Here is an 18,758-nt window from a genome sequence, read left to right as displayed (position 1 = left end):
GGGTCCAACTCCGAGCAAATCTGAGTGACTTCTTCTGATAGATGTTGATCTTCCACATGAACCTTCTCCAAGAGGTTTCCCAAACTCTTTTCTTTCCAAAAGAATGCTGCAAGACATGTGAGAATTAATTATATTTTGACCTTTATTGCATAGCCATATGGATGGTTGTTACAGTTGTATCTCCTTGATTTGGGGATTTGAGTTTAGCTTTCAAGCAGATCTTCATCATCTGAACCAAAGTGAACTTCGGACCTTGCTTCTGAATTTCTGCTTACAGAGTTTATAGTCAATCTGATGCTAGCATTGTCCATCCAGTAGAGAGTAGTATTTTAGATTCTAGGGGAATATATTTGCTTGTAAACACTGAATTTCTTAACAGCGACCTGAAAATCTCTCTAACTTAATTTTGTATTTCAAGACAAATTTCTCCAGTATCCCAGTTGCTGTTTTAGCTCCTATTTTAACATTCAAGTTGTATACTTAGCATTGTATTTCGAGGAAAATGTTGTGTCAAGATGGTGCAAGAAGTCACTATAGAACTGCTTGGTTTCTTCTTGTTATGTACCTGAAGTTCCATCACTCATTGAGTCATCAGAATACTCATTTTGTTGCCTTTGACTTGACATCATGCAGTAATTATTTTGGGTTATGTGAGCAGTGAGTTTGACTCTTTTTGTTAGTTTCTTCTATGATTTTCATATCTGTTGTAGAAGTTCTGATGCTTCTTCCTTTGAAGTGATCTGTGCTATTACATTTCAGAATGTCAACCCTCAGTCTTTCTATTTCTGCTCTGACACTATCAAGCAATCCTTGGTTCGCATTTATGACATTCAGTACACCAATGGTACAGATATCTTTGAAGCATCAAACTTTTTTTTTGTCTTTGGGCAGATCAGAAACAGGACATATATTAGCTGTAATCCAAACACATCAAAAACAGCAGTGCTACTCATACTGCTCTCTTTCAGTAGCTCATCAGATGCTTTCTGACATGGGCATCTATTCTAGCATCATCTCAATGTTGCTGTCCAAAGTACCAAAAGGCAAGACAAGAAACAATGGATGGAAACTAACCAAGGAGAGAAGTAACCTAGAACTAAGGAGAAATGTCCTAATGGTGAGAGCAATCAACCAATGTAACAGCTTACTTTTAGAAGTTGTGGGTGCTTCATCACAGCAGGCTTTCAAAAAGAGACTGGACAGCCATTTGTCTGAAATGGTATAACAGGGCTGTCAAACTCCCAGCACATGGGCCAGATCTGTGATGTTCTGGCCACGCCCACATTCAGTTTAGCGAAGGGGGGGAAGTTCCAATATGTCATGTGACACCACCATGATGATGTGAGTTTGACATCCCTGTGATATAATGTCTCCTGCTTGAGCTGGAGGTTGGACAGGAAGACCTCCAAGGACTCTTCCAACTCTGTCATCCTATATTCGGTGGATGTCCATGAAAAGGAAAAGGAAATAGAAATAGAATTCTTTATTGGCCAATTGTGATTGGACACACAAGGAATTTGTCTTTGGTGCAAATACTCTCAGTATACATTAAAGAAAAGATACATCCATCAAGCGTCAAAAATCATCAGGTATAACACTTAATGATAGTCATAGGGTACAATATGCAATCAAATCATACTAGGAAATAGTCAATATAAATCATAAGGATACAAGAGACAAAGTTACAGTTATACAGTCACAAGTGGGTGATAAGGAGTGATGAGAAGATTAACAGTAATAGTAGTGCAGACTTTGTAAATAGTTGAACAGGGTTGAGGGAATTATTTGTTTAGTAGAGTGATGGTGTTCTTATGTCTAGTTGTGCTCTATAGCGTCGTTTTGAGGGAAGGAGTTGAAACAGTTTATGTCCAGGATGTGAGGGGTCTGTAAATATTTTCACAGCCCTCTTTTTGACTCATGCAGTATACAGGTCCTCGATGGAAGGCAGATTGGTAGAAATTGGTAGAAATTGGTGAATGTCAATGAATAAAATATTTCTATGGTGTTTTTAGAGTTGCCAATAGAAAGGGAGGGGGGAAAGTGGCAGCTTGAAAATCAAAAGTGCATTCCATAAATAGTTTTCAAAGATAGTAACTAGGTGACTGAAATTTCTGCGGTGCAAAATTTTAACTGGAGAACGTGTGTCTCATTGGAAAATATGAATTATGATACATGCAGGTGGTGGTGGGAAAACAGGGTCAAGGGTGACAATGAATTATGTGTCCTAGAGTCGGCTACACCCAGGCAGTGCCGGACATGTTAACTCCCAATAAATCCTTTTGAAGTTTTGGAAGTTTGGCTTGAGACTCATGATTTAATTGTGGTAGCTGCCGGAATCCTGGCAGTGAAAACCTGAGCTTCAGCCATTCTTTAATCTTCATATTGAAATGTTCGTAAGAGAATGATTTGGCTCCATCTTTCTTAAGGGGCCCACAACATGAAGAGACCCAAAACACACAAAACAGTCCAGATATAATTAGCCAATCTTGCGAGACTGTATTAAAAATACATTGTTTCACTAACTCAGTTTCCCTTTTCAGTGAGATAAACGTTGGGATTTTATCAGGCAGGATCACATGCACGGGATCCACTTCCCTAGTGAGCTTAATAAATTCATTCCTAATCTAGCTATAATTGACATTCAATGGTTAGAATTTTGCACTAATGCTTATTTAAAGGGGACGTTTTTTTAATGAAGGCAAAGGGTCATTTTAAGTCATCTTTGAATTGAAGGACCAAATGAAACAATGAATGGATGTTTGGAGGTTTCTCTGCTTCACCAGATAACTGTGTTACATTTTGAAAGGTTATATTGGAGTGCAAAGAAATTAAACTCATTCCAAACATTTGTAATATGGGATGAGAAAGAATCCTAGTTAATAGGGTTTTTTGAAGCATCCTGCAATCCTCTAATTATTTAGTAAAATAACGTTTTTAAAGAAGAGAGGTAGCATTGAAATATCTTGCATAATTGAATTTGATGTATCTCAATGAATAGTAATATAGTTAGTTTTCTATTGTTCATTTAATGTCAAACCATCCAATTTAATGACAAATGAGTGATTACCAATGAAAGGGAATATTCGTAGCTCAGGCTTGAACTGTGAAGTGCTGCTGATGTTATCTAATTTGGTAATGAAAGACAAGAAGGAGTCTGCCTACCAAGATGAGGTGGACCGGTTGTTTTTGTGGTGTGGAGACAATAATTTGGTCCTCAACACCAATAAGACCAAGGAACTTATAGTGGACTATAGAAAGAACAGATCAGAAATCCAGCCCTTGCTTATCAATGGAGACTGAGTGGACCAGGTGACCAGTTTTAAGTTTCTGGGTGTTACTATAAAAGAGGACCTGACCTGGGGTGCTCACATTGCAGCACTGGTCAAAAGGGCCCAGCAGAGATTATTCTACCTGAGACTTCTCAGAAAACAACAGCTGAATGAAAAGCTGCTGGTGACCTTCTACCACTGGACCATAAAGAGTATCTTAACTTACTGCACCTGTGTAGGGTTTGCCAATTGCACAGTGGCAGATAGGAAAGCACTCCAGAGGGTTAACTTTATTGTCCAGAAGATCATTGGTTGTCCTCTCCCCTCTTTGGAAGAGCTTTATAGCTCCTGCTGCCTTAAGAAAGTTCAAAACATTCTCAAAGATCCATCTCATCCTGGGAACCTGTTTTTTGAATTATTACCATCTGGCAGACTGTACAGAATAATAAAAACAAGGACAAATAGGCTGAAAAACAGCTTCTACCCCAGGGCAGTAACTCTATTGAATTCTACTGTATAGTAGAAGATGGTATTTGATTTCATTGTATGATGTGCTAAACTAAACTAAGAAAACAATCAGGTTCAAAGAGGATCGAAAACTCTGCAGTGATTATCTTTGACCAATTGCTCACATGGAAAAAGAGTTCACTGTTGCAAGAAAAACAAATCCAACCATTAGAAATCCCTATGTGTTCCTGATTAGTTATAGATCTCATTATTGAGAAGAAATCTTGCCCATGAAGCAGGAATATACAGTATAGATCCATTTCCATCGTAGATCTTGTTAAGTCACAGTAGAATCCAAAATTCGCACACGGGCAATAACAAAAGTTTTCAATTAGAATACGGTGTTTTCATTTGCGCAGGAAGTAATTATTCAAATACAACTATCATCAATCAAGCTTAAATGGTAGCATTTACGTCAGTCAAGCTGACATTTAGAGAATCGGAATGATACTTGCTTGAGACTCCTTTCATGGAATGAACTGAACTGACTGAACTAATGAAATAATACATAGTGATTAAAAAAAAACTTTAAGCATATATAATTAGAGTGTAATGATATACTATATGTTGAGAGAGACAGAGAGAATAGACAGCCAGATTTCAGCATTGAGCAGTTTGTGTCAACTACACATTATTCATCTGTCTCTCCTATCTATCTATCTATCTATCTATCTATCTATCTATCTATCTATCTATCTATCTATCTATCTATCTATCACCTTTCTATCTATCTACCTACCTATCTGTCTCTATCTATCTATCTATCCATCTATCCATCCATCCATCCATCCAGCTATTATTTATCTATCTATCCTGGATTTATTGGTCCTTCTTTGTTCACAGGTTTATTTATGTTTTCTTTCTGACTGTGCCCTAAAACCTCTGAATGAACCCCAAAATGCTTTTTTAAAGAAAAAAAAGCAAAAAAAACCCACCTTCGGGACAGCCCTGACCTGCAGGACTGATGATCTCCATAGATATATACTTCTTGAGAAAATATATTACTTGAGAAAATATTTAAAGTGGTCAATGAATGTGTTGGGAGAAATGTCCTTCTGGATTCAGTTCCAAGTGGGGGGAAAAGACACTGGAACCATGGAAGTTGCTTGGAAAGAAAGTTTAATGGTGGACAGGACGTGGCTGGGTGAAGAAAGGTGATCACATGCTTCAAGTAAAGAAGAAAGTAAAAAAGGGAAAAGATGCTGAGAGTGCCTGAGTTTTATGCCCTCTGTTGGGATTTGAATTTGAGCTTGTATTCTGATTGGTTGTCAGACTCCCATGGGGCCATGCAGGGGCAATTCTGTAGGCTGTCCTGAGTCCCAGGCTTGGTTGAGCTTTGCTGGATGATGACGTAATGAAAGGGCTTTGGGCAATTCCTATTATGGGCCTGCCTGAAGGAGGTGGATCTTTGTTATGTAAAATCAGGGGTGGGCTTCAATTTTTTTTAGCAAGAGGCTCTCTGCCCTAATGACTGGTCATGTGACTGGGTGGGTGCGGCCAACCTGACATCGCTTCTTTGACCTAATTACCTAAAACAAAGATACTGTATATACCATAAAGTTGCTTATTATTTCGTGTATTTAATACTTAAATAAAAGACTGGGTGAAACCAGGCTTAATAGCAGTGACTGTGAGAGGGATCTTGGAGTCTTAGTGGAGCTTCTGGTGAGTTATGTGATTCTTATTATTTGGGAATTAATCCCCTCAGAGGCTAGTGGCTAATGTTATCTGATTTTCTCAATGGCTCTCCCTCACAAGCGCTGAATAGATTGTTTATCTAGGTTGCAACACTTTTACGAGGTGTGAAATGCTCTTGGCTGAACACCAGGAAGTTCAATTAAGCCTACTAAGAGCTTTCCCTTGCTGCTTGTCTTTCTGAGCCTGTTGGGGGCTCTCCGAGCCCCACAGAGTTTTAGCTGTGAGCCCCCAGCATCCCACCCCTGTGTAAAATAGACTGGCCCAGGCCTTGATGGGCCATTTGCAAAGGTGTGGGGCGGGGCTGAGTTTCTGCCTCTGAGGTTGTAGGTCTTCATAAATACGAACTCTGATAATGCCCATTACTGTATGTACACAAGATGACTGCATTCCCCTATTCTTATTTTGATGCTACCAAAATGAGTAGAAGATACCAGAAGGCCCTCATTTTTAAAAACCCTGTATCATTTCACTGTGAGTTGCTAGGGTCAGAAAAGTCAAGCTAATTATGCAGTCTGTCTATCCTTTGATTGAAGTATATCTGCACATGTGTAGAGAAAAATCTTTTCCACTCATAAAAAAGGTTTTTGGGTTTTTTTTGTTCAAGAGTGACATATAAAACTTACACAGTCCACGTTTCTCTTGCATTAGTATGAGCTGATCTGGCACTGAATAGTTTAAATTTTGTGCTGCAATTTTATGCAGTCTCAGGAACTATCATCTTTTTAATGAGGTAATAAAAAGTTAAGTATGTTGTATCTCTTTTATGGCATAATGCGGATTTTTTTTTTACCATGGAATCATTGCCCAACAATATTTAAGCTCTTTTTTTTTTTTTACTATTAACATTGGAAGTGATCCAGAACAATTATGTCCTTGGATAATAGTGTACCAAAATACACAGAAGCTAACTATTGCTAATCTATATTCCCTATGTTCTATAATGGGTTCCATCAGAGGGACAATAATGTTTCTTGTCCTCTTTTTATGACCACTTTTGCCAAAACTGTTGCTCTTCAAATAGGTTGAAATCACAACACCTGGACTTCTCAACCAGTGTGCAGTCTCAGCACATGCAGAATGCCTACAATTAATGAAGCATTGGAGAACTGGTAGTGAAAATTTTGAGTAGTTTGGAGAACTGGCAAATACCACCTCTGACTGGAGATTTTATAGTATCCTTCCCTTGCCACACCCACCAAGCCACACCCATGGAACCGGCAGTAAAAAAATTTGAATCCCACCACTGATTGGAACACTACAATTATAGGTACAATTGTGCCATGTGGATGTGTCCCCTAGAAAATGGCTAGTACGCCATACTTCTGCATAGGCAATGAGGTTGTATGGGGATTTTCCATTGGCAGAAGGGTGAACTAACACATTAAAACTAACACATTATAAGTATAGTACATAAAATTATCCACTGCAATGTCCTACCTGTCAATGAATATTTCAGCTTCAACCATAACAACACAAGAGCACACAATAGATACAAACTCAAGGTTAACCGCACCAAACTTGATTGCAGGAAATACGACTTCAGCAACAGAGTGGTCAATGTCTGGAATACTCTACCTGACTGTGGTTTCTTCCCCAAACCCCAAAAACTTTAACCATAGACTGTCTACTATTGACCTCACCCCTTTCCTAAGAGGTCTGTAGGGGGCATGCATAAGCGCACCAACGTGCCTACAGTCCCTATCCTAATGTCCCCTTTTATTCGTACCCATTTCATGTAATCATAATCATGTTTATACTTATATCTGTTATCTAATACTTGCTTGACAAATAAATAAATAAACAAACAAACAAATAAATAAATAAATAAATGGATGTTTATGGACATCCTCAACCATCCAGATCATGGTTGTACTAAAGGTGCTTTTGTTCAAGTCAATTAAACTTTCTTGGGTGTTTTTTTTTCCTTGAAAACCTTTCATTTCTCATCTAAAAAGCTTCTTCAGCTTTAAAGTGAACTGGAGAAGCTTTTTGGGTGAGAAGCAAAAGGTTCTCAAGGACAAAAAGAAAGAAAGTCCAATGGCTTTTGGGAAAGGCACATTTGGAACAACAGAAGGATCTATTCATCAACATGTTTGCCTTCACCCAACACCGTGGAGTATTTTTGCAGAAAAGCCCCATTAGAATTTGCAATTCAGATCCCAGTGGAACATTCTTGAGACAGGCCTTCATGCCTAGTAAAAATGTTTCAGAGTTTCTTTTGCAAACTGTCAGGTAACTTCCTTGGCAGAAAATCCCTTGAATTGTTTTTAATCTTTCAAAAGCTAAAAAGATGACTTACAGTACATAGAGAGAGAGAGAGAGAGGTGAGGGATCCCATTACTTGAAGAAACTATCCTGCTGTTAAGCAGGGGTGAGATTCCACTTGTATATCAACCGGTTTGGTGATCATGCACTTCACATGTGCACTCTGCAATTCAAACAGCTATAATACTTCCCTTCTACAGCAGTACCCATGAAGAAAACAGCTGAGGTGCAGCAGCAAACTGCTCTGCTATGCAAATCATCTGTGCTTTAAATAAAGGAAGTAAAGGACAGGAGAGACCAGGGGTGGGCCGATGGGTGGGCCCATGTGCTCATCTCAGCAAACTGGTTCAGAGACAGCTGATCTTCAGAACAAAGGTTGAATTCCACCCCTGTTGTTACATGATTCCCCCACCCCGCCAGATTCCTCATCCATTCAATCTTGTTGATGGTTTGAGAGAGGAGTAAAATAATCCATTTCTGCCGAAGTGGAAAATCTGTTCCTCAATGGACATGGAGACTTCAGACATAACCTGTCCACCATTTTTTTTTAAAGTTTATTGGTTTTTAAAAACCAACATAAACAAACCAAACATAAAACCATCAAGCTATCTTCCATAGGTGTAGATACAGTGTGCTGGTTGGTTTACAAATTGTTTTGTGCCTCCATTTCATAGTCTTCAATTACAATTACATTACATATAATTTCATATTGTCAATCAAAAATTAAATAACTTAGTATCGTTATTAATCAATCATTTGACTATACTTTTATTCATTCATGTTTTACAAGATAACCATAATTTACTTAGTTTATTTTATAACAGTTCATATTATCATCCCAAATCTATCCTAAAATCATTTTGTAGATATAATAAGGAAAGAATACATCTTTATATATTTATTATTTTCTAAAAGTCTACATATTTCATTACTGTGCTTTATTGTCTAACCATTGATAGAATAGATCCCAAATTTTATAAAATTGTTTATCGTTCTCTAATTTCAAATGCCAATCTACTCATTTCAGCACATTCCAATATTTTCTTAATGATTTCCTCCTGTGATGGTGTTTTCTCATTTTTCCAGTTTTTAGCAAATACAATCCTCGCCGCTGTTAATACATTTACAATCAGGTATTTCAAGTCTTTACTATATATTTCAGGTAAAATTCCCAATAAAATATCTCTGGTTTCAAGTCTATATGTTTTTTTGTCATTTTTTCCAGCCACATGTGGATTTTAGTCCAGTATTTTTTAGCATCCGCACAAGTCCACCACATATGGTAATATGAGCCAGGTGTCTGATGACATTTCCAACATTTTCGGATTTATTCTTGAACATTCTTGCTACTCTTGTCCAGGGAAAATGCCACCTGTAAAACATCTTATACAAATTTTCTTTATATGCTGTTGACATTGTCATTTTATAATTTTGAGACCACAATTTTTGCCATTTCTCTAAATCAATCCCATATCCAAAATTCTTCCTCCAAGCAATCATAGTTTCTTTAACTTGTTCTTCTTCTAGTTTAATTTCTAATAAATATCCATACAATTTTTTAATCATCTTTTCATCAGTACATGTGAAAATCTTATCTAAGTCCATCAGTTTATCATAGAAACCTTCTGTTTTAGAATCTTTATCATACCTTGAATGTATTTGCGCATATGAAAACCAATTCATCTTTATACCTTGTTCCTCTAGTTTTTGCATAGATTTAAGTTCACCCTTTTCATTCAATATTTCACCATATCTAACTGTTTGTTCCTTTTTGTATATTATAGGATATGAAAATGCTTTAATAGTCGATAACCAGACTGGAATTTTCAAATAACATTGTCTTTTAATCTTCTCCCAGTTTAAGCACAGAGACTCCCGTATATAATGTCTTCTAAAATATCCCTGTGTTTCAGTTCCTTTATACCATAAAAAAGCATGCCACCCCAACAACAAATCATGTCCTTCTAATGTCAACAATCTAGTATTTCTTATATTTCTTATATATATTTCTTATTCTTTGTTTCAAGACCACAATCTCCTTGTCTTTGTATTTCAATGTTTTCTCTTTTGCCACTTGCAATATTTGCATTTTATTGGCTTTCTTTGTAAATCTAATGTGAACTTCTCTTGAAGTAAGCTATTTCTCATTGCATATCTTATGAAAACTCAATAAACCTCATCTATTCCATCCATCATCTTCTCTTGAGTTATTTCCAAAGCTTCAGCCAGTATTTCTATCATTATCTCAGCTAGGTTTTGTCCTTTTTCTTCCTCTATGTTTTGGAATCTAAGATAGAAATCTGATCTATCCATCTCCCATCTCAACATACCACTTTTATCTTGTTCAACCACCATTAATCTATTATCAATATCTCCAATCTTCTTGTCTCTTTGTTTATCTTCTTCTTCAATTTTTTGGAATCTCTCATCATACTTCAACATCATTTGTTGAATGTTCTCCACCTTTTCATCAGTTTTCCCTGTTCTTTGTTCGATGTTCTCTATTCTCTTTTCAATATTCTCTGATCTTGCTTGAATATTTTGAATTCCTTGCATAATCATCTGCAGAGTCACTTTTTCTTGTTCTTTTTCTTGCTTTAACATTGTCTGCATTGAACGTTGTCCTCCAGATGGTGGAAAGGAAGAAGTAGAAGTTGAAGAACCAGGAGGTATAAATTTCCTACTCATTTTTGTCCACCATTTTTTGTGCTGCTCTCCAGTCACTCCCTAAGTGTCAACTCAAAAATATTTCTCTGGTCTTTTATTTTAGAGTTGCCAACAGAAAGGGAGTGGGGAATGTAGTGTATTCCTTAAATGTTTCAGATAATTGCTAGGCAGCCAAAGCTCTTGGTGTGCAAGATTATTACTGGAGAGCATGACTGATGATTCTTGGGTATGGATGTGTCCCATTGGAGTATATACATCCAGGGAGTAGGGGAAGACCAGGGTCAAGAGTGAGATGAACGATGTATCTCAGTGTCGACTGCACCCAGGTAACACCAACATGTTCACTCCTAATAAATCACTCCTAAAAAAATCCTAATTTTTTTAAAAAACTGTGAGAGATGTGGCTAGAGACTCATGATTTGAATGGGGGTGGATTTGTCAAAGCCCTGGCACCAGGAAGATTAAGACCACTTCACAGGTTCGCCAGGGAAGGCACACTTAAAACCCACTTAGGAGAAAGGGTTTAGGAGTTGGAATATTAACATTCCAAGAACACTCTACTTAGCTGACAGCCTATCCAGATTTGGTGAGATTTCAAACCTCTTCATCACTCCTTTTTAGCAATCTGGTGGTATGGCCTTGCATTTTTAGTTCCTGAAGTTAAAAAGTATATAACAAGGAAAATCAGGCCATTGACTTTCATCGATGAGTATTCTATGTAAAATAAATGAAAGAATGAAGCTAAGAAGGATATAGATAAGGGTTAATAGCAATAGCACTTAGATTTATATAGCACTTTATAGTGCTTTACAGCTGTCTCTAAGCGGTTTAGAGATTCAGCATATAGCCCCCAACAATTTGGGTCCTTATTTTACCCACGTTGGAAGGATGGAAGGCTAAGTCAACCTTCAGCCTGGTGAGATTCGATCTGCCAAATTGCAGGCAGATGGCTGCATCAGAAGTAGCCTGCAGTACTGGACTCTAACCACTGCGCCACCAAGGCTCTTATGGTTTCCTCTATCCAGTCATGTCCAACTCTAGGGATGGTCTCATCTCTAGCATGGTCTTAAGAAGTTTCCAGGGTCACGTGACCAGCATGACATCAGGCCACAGCACAGAGCATGCAGCATAACACAGAACCTGTTATCTTCCCACCAAAGCGGTACCTATTTATCTTCTTGCATTTTCATGCTTTCACAGTGCTCAGTGGAAAGAATGATGGAGAAACAATATAGATTCTTCCCACACAATAGAGTCTGATCAAATGTTGTCATCTGTCTCTCCCTTGCCAAAGCTGATCCTCCCATAAGCTACTGCTGTTCTCTATTGGAGCATTCAGCAATGTTTCAAAATGCAGAAAAGTAATTGGTACTAGCCAGTCTGTGGAAGCCTGCCACATTGTTAAGTAAATAAACTGAACTGCAAGTAAACCAATGCAAAAAAAGAAGCAGCAGCCAACAAACAAATAAAAACCAGCATGGCATGTTTAACAAGGTCCGAAGTAGACCAAAGCTACAGACAACATTTGTCTCTGAAATATAATAATGCAACACAAGCTACCAGTTGGATCCCCAGTGGAAGAAAAAGGATCATTTGAAAAATGTACACACATTCTCATCTGTACTAATAGAACACAGTGGGGCAATCTCTTGAAAAAGAAATGGCAAAATTAAGGCTGAAATGAGAAATCAATCATATATTGACTTCGGAGAGACATGTCAGAAATGTATTCTTAGTAGTTCTTTCTTATGAATGTATTTTTTCTTTTATGTACACTGAGAGCATATGCCCAAATTCCTTGTGTGTCCAATCACACTTGGCCAATGAAGAATTCCATTCCATTCCATTCCATCCAATATTCTATTCTGTTCTGTTCTATTCTATTCTATTCTATTCTATTCTATTCTATTCTATTCTATTCTATTCTTCATTCTAGGTAGAAACAAGTTCTATATGATCTTGCACTTATAATAGCAAATCAGACATATTTAATAAACATCCATGACCAGCAAAGTAAGAAGATTATATGAATATGTCTCACTTCCCCTTTGGATATGTGGAATATAAACTGAACTAGACTTCTTGATTCTTCCAGCATCTTCAGTGTTTTATAGGAATAGAAGCATTTATGCCTGTAGCATTGTTGTTGTTTTTTGGATAGAGATAGATAGATAGATAGATAGATAGATAGATAGATAGATAGATAGATAGATAGATGATAGAATTCTTTATTGGCCAAGTGTGGTTGGACACACAAGGAATTTGTCTTGGTGCAAATACTCTCAGTATACCTAAAAGAAAAGATACATTCATCAAGAATCATAAGGTACAACACTTAATGATAGTCTTAGGGTACAATAAGCAATCAAATCCTACTAGGAAACAGTCAATATAAATCTCAGCTACTCTTTGGCACAAATGCAGGGAGAAAATAAGACACTGTTTGCTTCAGTATTTGGTAACACGAAAGCTTATTGTTTATTTCTTCCTCCACAAGGAGTCCGAGATAGTAGCTTAGCAAACAAAATAAAGTTGGATCTAACCCAAGTTTCCTGGGATTCGATATTTATAATAATTTCCCCTCATTACCCTTCATTACCCTGATTACCCTTATTACCCATTACCCATTATTAATGATAATTATTCATATGAACTCAATCACATGAATCATGGTTAATGAGTAGAGCTTCACCTCACAGCATTTTACACAGACCACACATATTATTATTATACAGAGTTTATTCTGATGAAGAGGAATGCCATCCTTCAGGTCACTGTGGCTTCAATTCAAATGCATGTGTCGCATAGTCGCAACATGCATCCCCTTCTACCAGGAACCAGTCTATAAAACAATATACATTATATCACTAATTATTTCTCTACTTGTGGTCCAGGTTTATCAGGATATTTGGTATGGAATTGCCTTATCAGTCTATTTGCACAGACATCTGCTACTTTCACCCAGGTTGCCTCTGTTTCAGGATATCCTTTCCATCTCACTAAGTATTGTAACACTTTTCTACATATCCGCAAATCTAGAATTTTGTCAATTTCAGCATGGGTTACATCTTTAGCTATTACAGATTCCTCAAGTTGAGGTATATCAATGTGTTCTACAGGCTTCAGTAAACTAGCATGAAACGCAGGATGTATTTGATGTAACCGTGGTGGCAATTTAAGTTTTACAGTTGCGGGGTTTATCACTTTTGTAATTTGGAAAGGTCCAATATATTTTGGTCCCAATTTTTGACTATTTAGGTGTAATTTTATCTATTTAGTTGATAGGTAAACATAGTCTCCAGGCTTGAATGCTTAATACTCTTTTCTTTTCTTGTCTGCTTGTTGTTTATATTCTAGTGCTGTTTTATTGAGAGTCTCTTTTACTTTATCCCAACTATCCTGAATTTTTTTCAACCACATTTGGACACTTATGGGTTGTTGTTCATCACACTGTAAATCAGGGCTTGGCACAAATTCTATCCCATTTACTATCTGGAATGGGCTATATTCTGTGCTTTCATGTATAGCATTATTTTATGCTACTTCAGCAAATGGAAGTAAATCAGCCCATTTTCACTGTTGGTAAGATGTATATGATCTCAAATACCTTTCAATCATCGCATTATCTCTTTCAGAAGCACCATTGGTGCTGGGATGGTATGCAGAGCTAAGACCTTGAGAGCATCCTAAAAGGCATACAAATGCTCTCCAAAATCATGCTGTGAATTGCACACCTCTATCCAAAATTATCCTCCTGGGTGTGCCATGTAGTCTATATTCATGTTTTATAAGCAGGTTGGCCTATTTTGTTGCCAAAGGTAATCCTTTACATGGTATAAAGTGAGCTTGTTTTGAAAATAAATCTATAATAGTCCAGATTACTGTATATCCATTACTGCTGGGCAACTCCACAATAAAGTCCATGGCTATATCTTACCATGGCCAGTTTGGATCAGATACAGTTTGTAATAGTCCTAATGGTTTTCCTACTCGAGGTTTCGTAGTAGCACAAATGTGGCATTCTTTAACCTACTGTTCAATGTCTGATCTCATATGTAGCCACCAAAACTGCTGCCTGAGATCCAACTTTCCTCTCAGCTACTCTTTGGCACAAATGCAGGGAGAAAATAAGACACTCTTTGCTTCAGTATTTGGTAACACAAAAGCTTATTGTTTATTTCTTCCTCCACAAGGAGTTTGAGATCATAGCTAAGCAAACAAAATAAAGTTGGATCTAACCCGAGTTTCCTGGAATTTGATATTTATAATAATTTCCCCTCGTTGCCCTTCATTACTCCAATTACCCTTATTACCCATGTTTACCGTTATTAATGATAATTATTCATATGAACTCAATCACATGAATCGTGGTTAATGCATAGAGCTTCACCTGACAGCATTTTGCACAGACCATGCATATTATTATGATACAGAGTTTATTCTGATGAAGAGGAATGCCATCCTTCAGGTCATTGTGGCTTCAATTCAAACACTTGTGTTTTGTAGTCATGATAATAAATCATAAGGATACAAGCAACAAAGTTACAGTCATACAGACACAAGTGAGAGGGGATTTGTGATTAAGGAGTGATGAGAAGATTAACATTTATAGTATTTTTGCAATCCAGAATATCTTTAAAAAATGCTTTGAGGTAGGGGAAAGAGTGGCTGCATCAAAAGGACCTTTTAGGTCTTCTATTCTAACCCCTGCTCAAGTAGGAGATCCTATACCATTCCAGACAAATGGCTTTCCTGTCTATTCTTAAAGGCCTCCAGTGATGGAGCATCTACAACTCCTGAAAACAAGCCATTCCACTGGTTAATTGTTCTCACTGGTAGAAAATTTTCCCTTCATTCTAGGTTCTTTCATTTTGAAGTCTTCTAAAATTCTACAGATGGTAAAATTATGTTTGTATGTTTTTACCGCAAAATAATTTTGCAAGGTTCATAAATTATACTGCTATATGCACATACAGATGTGTTTGGTATGTAAGATTGCCAACTCATCATAAAATGTTTCCCTTTTTTTGAACATATCCATGTATCAGGGTTTTTGCTAACTTTGTAATTATAGCTCTGCTGTTCATGTGCTGTTAAGCAAAGCAAATGATCTGCCTCTTTATTCAATTAGAATATTATTAAGTCATCCCTTAGGACCAAGAATAATGAGTTGAAAAAGAACATCTGGGGTGTTATTCTTAGGAATTTTATGTGGTTTTAATTTGAATTTTAAAGTCTGCAGTTGTGCTTGCTGGCTGCTGTAAGAGATGCTGAGATAGACTTAAAAAGCCCTTTAAAAAGACTGAGTTTCATATACACATTAAAGTTGAATTACATATATTTTTATTTTCACATTTGTACCTTTTATTATTTTTCTAGTTGTAGTAAATAGCCTCAGAAATCTTCCCCTCCCTCTCCCAAACATATCCCTCTGAGAATCTGTAATTGTATTTGGTAAACAGAAAAAAGAGTCACAGCCAGGACAATTGTTGGATTAATGGCAATGTAGTCCACAAACAGAACCTCTCTAATTTCTGTGGATGTAAAATTTGAAAGAAACCATCACAATGCCACAATGGAAAGGAGTATGCGAGAAAAAATCAGTGAAATTTAAGTTTTAATTTAATGGAATATTGATATGAAATATTTTGCAAATGGAATAGAATAGAATAACAGAGTTGGAAGGGATCTTGAAGGTCTTCTAGTCCAACCCCCTGTTTAGGCAGGAAACCCTATACCATTTCAGAGAAATGATTAAGCCAATCTCTTCTTAAAATCTTCCAGCATTGGAACATTTACAACTTCTGGAGGAAAGTTTTGTTCCACTGATTAATTGTCCTCACTGTTAGGAAATGTCTCCTTAGCTCTAAGTTGCTTCTCTCCTTGATTAGTTTCTACTCATTGCTTCTTTGTCATGCCTTCAGATGCTTTGGAGAATAGTTTGATTCCTTCTTCTTTGTGGAAGCCTCTGAGATAATGGAACACTGCTATCATGTCCTAGTCCTTCTTTTCATCAGACTAGTGATATCCAGTTCCAGTAACCGTTCTTTATATGTTTTAGCCTCCTGTCTCCTAATCATCTTTGTTGTTGGGATATAATTCTGTTAATAAATAAAAATAGATAAATCTATCTATTTGAAAAATAAAACTGGCCACTGATTAATTGTTCTCACTGTCAGAAAGTCGTAGTGACTTTCTATTCCTAGGAACAAAGTTGAAATGACCTCACTGTTCGAAGATTTCAGTGCAACATCAGTTCACCCATCCAATTAAACGCTGATGACCTAATATCATTATGTTGTGAACATAGAAGAAGAGTTATACAAATTCTGTACAAAGTAAAAGAAAGACAAGAGACAAGTTAGAAAGTAGGATGATTTTTAGCCTCAGCTTAGACACGAAGCAAGCTCCGTGACCTGGGCCAGTCACAGTCTCTCGACCAGGAGTGGGATTCAAATTTTTTAACAACTGGTTCTGTGGGTGTGGCTAAGTTAGTGGGCGTGGCTTGGTGGTCATGTTATTGGCTGGGTGTGGCCAAATCAATATCACTCACATTGAGGCACACACCTCCTCGCCTGGCCTCTCATGACTGTGGGGATGCTGCAACAGTCGTAAGTGAAAAATGGTCATAAGTCACTTTTTTCAGTGCCATTGTAACTTTAAATGGTCACTCCACACAAGCAAAGTACCAGCAAAGGAGGGGAAAAAACCTCCAGAGAAGTTCCTGAGACAGGAAGTCTAGTCCTGCCAAGAATGTAATAAGGGTTAACTGAGAGGCAGTTTCTGTAAGCAACACCAGAATGTTGCCTTCCTGCCTTCCTTACAGGATTAGGCCAGTAATTTCTTCTAACAACCGGTTCTCCGAACTGCTTAGAACAACCGGTTCTAGGAAATAGGGGCAAACTGGTAGAATCCCACCCCTGTTCTCGACCCAAGGAAGGAGGCAATGGCAAACTACTGTTGAAAAATCTTGCCAAGAATACTTCAGGGACTTGTCCAAACAACTGATATGTTTCAAGGGAAACAAACAAACAAAAAATAGCTAAAACAACAAAAGCAAAAATGTGTTTAAAGGGCCAAAATCTGGTAGCTCTTCCACATAACCAGACAGGAAACATATCTAGATGAGATAAATATAGTTTGTTTTAAGGCTATGTTAACAATATTGCAAGCCTGAAAGAACAAACTTCCTGCTACCACTTTTAACCACTCAATCGATCCTTCTTAAGTTTCTTTCTCTGACCTTTAAGTCAATGTTGGCTCCTCCTTCTCTTTCCTAGTTGTCTACAACGCAGCATCTCTTCTTCTCATTTCTCAAGGTCATCCACATGCTCCATTTCAAGAGCTGAGCCATATTGTGCAGTGCCATAAGATATTTCCAAGGTCTTTAGTCTGTGAGTCCAGTTATGTTAAGAAATGTGATCCAAAGTATTGCAACTATTCAAATAAATTGTGGAATTTATTCTTAGTAGAATCAATCTTCCTTGCAACTGTGGGAGAGAAAAAAAAAACAGAAATAGAAAAATGAGTACAAATAATAGAAGAGACCCTTCTCTACATCTATTGAATTTTCACCAGCAAGAAATGAATCATTATCGTGCTTGGAATATTTCTCCCCATCTCAGCCCATCCCATCATGGTAGCTCATTTGTTTTTATAGCTTTCTCGGATGGCATGGAGAAACATCTTCCAAAAAATTACATCAGTATTGTATTGAAAATAGGACTCTTCTGTTTTGTTTGATGGTGCTGACAGGCTCTTGCAAAGGTCACAAGGAGCTAGACAAAAGAGTTCCTACAGGATCATTAATCATTGCCCTGCAGGAAAAATGTGGCTTCATTAGATGAGCTTGCTGTGTGCAAGTGGCACTGAGGGGGAAAAAAAAAGAGTTGGGGAAAACTACCAACAGAGGGAAAAATGAATTGTGTTAGCATTGGCACCACTTTATAAAATCTTAGTAAGACCATATCTGGAATACTGCATCCAGTTTTGATCTCCACAATATAAAAAAAAGATTTTTATTTATTTGTCTGTTTGTCAAACATGTACAAGATAGCAGGTATAAGTATATAGACATGAACAAAGGAAGCAAATACAGATAAACGGGGACAGTAAGACAGGGATGGTAGGTGCGCTGGTGCGCTTATGCATGCACGTTTAAGGACATCCTAAGAATGGGATGACGTCCACGGTAGACAGTTTGAGGTTGAAGCTATGAGGTTTTGTGGATGCAACAACGGAGTCAGGAGGGGCGTTCCAGGCATCGACTACTCTGTTGCTGAAGTCCTATTTTCTTCAATCGAGTTTGGAGTGGTTTACCTTGAGTTTGTATCGGTCGTTTGCCCACGTATT

The sequence above is a fragment of the Pseudonaja textilis genome, chromosome 6 (genome assembly GCF_049901715.1).
Source record: "Pseudonaja textilis isolate UNSWEBS1 chromosome 6, rPseTex1.2, whole genome shotgun sequence".
In the NCBI taxonomy this organism is placed as follows: Eukaryota; Metazoa; Chordata; class Lepidosauria; order Squamata; family Elapidae; genus Pseudonaja; species Pseudonaja textilis.
Note: the sequence above shows the minus strand (reverse complement) of the source record.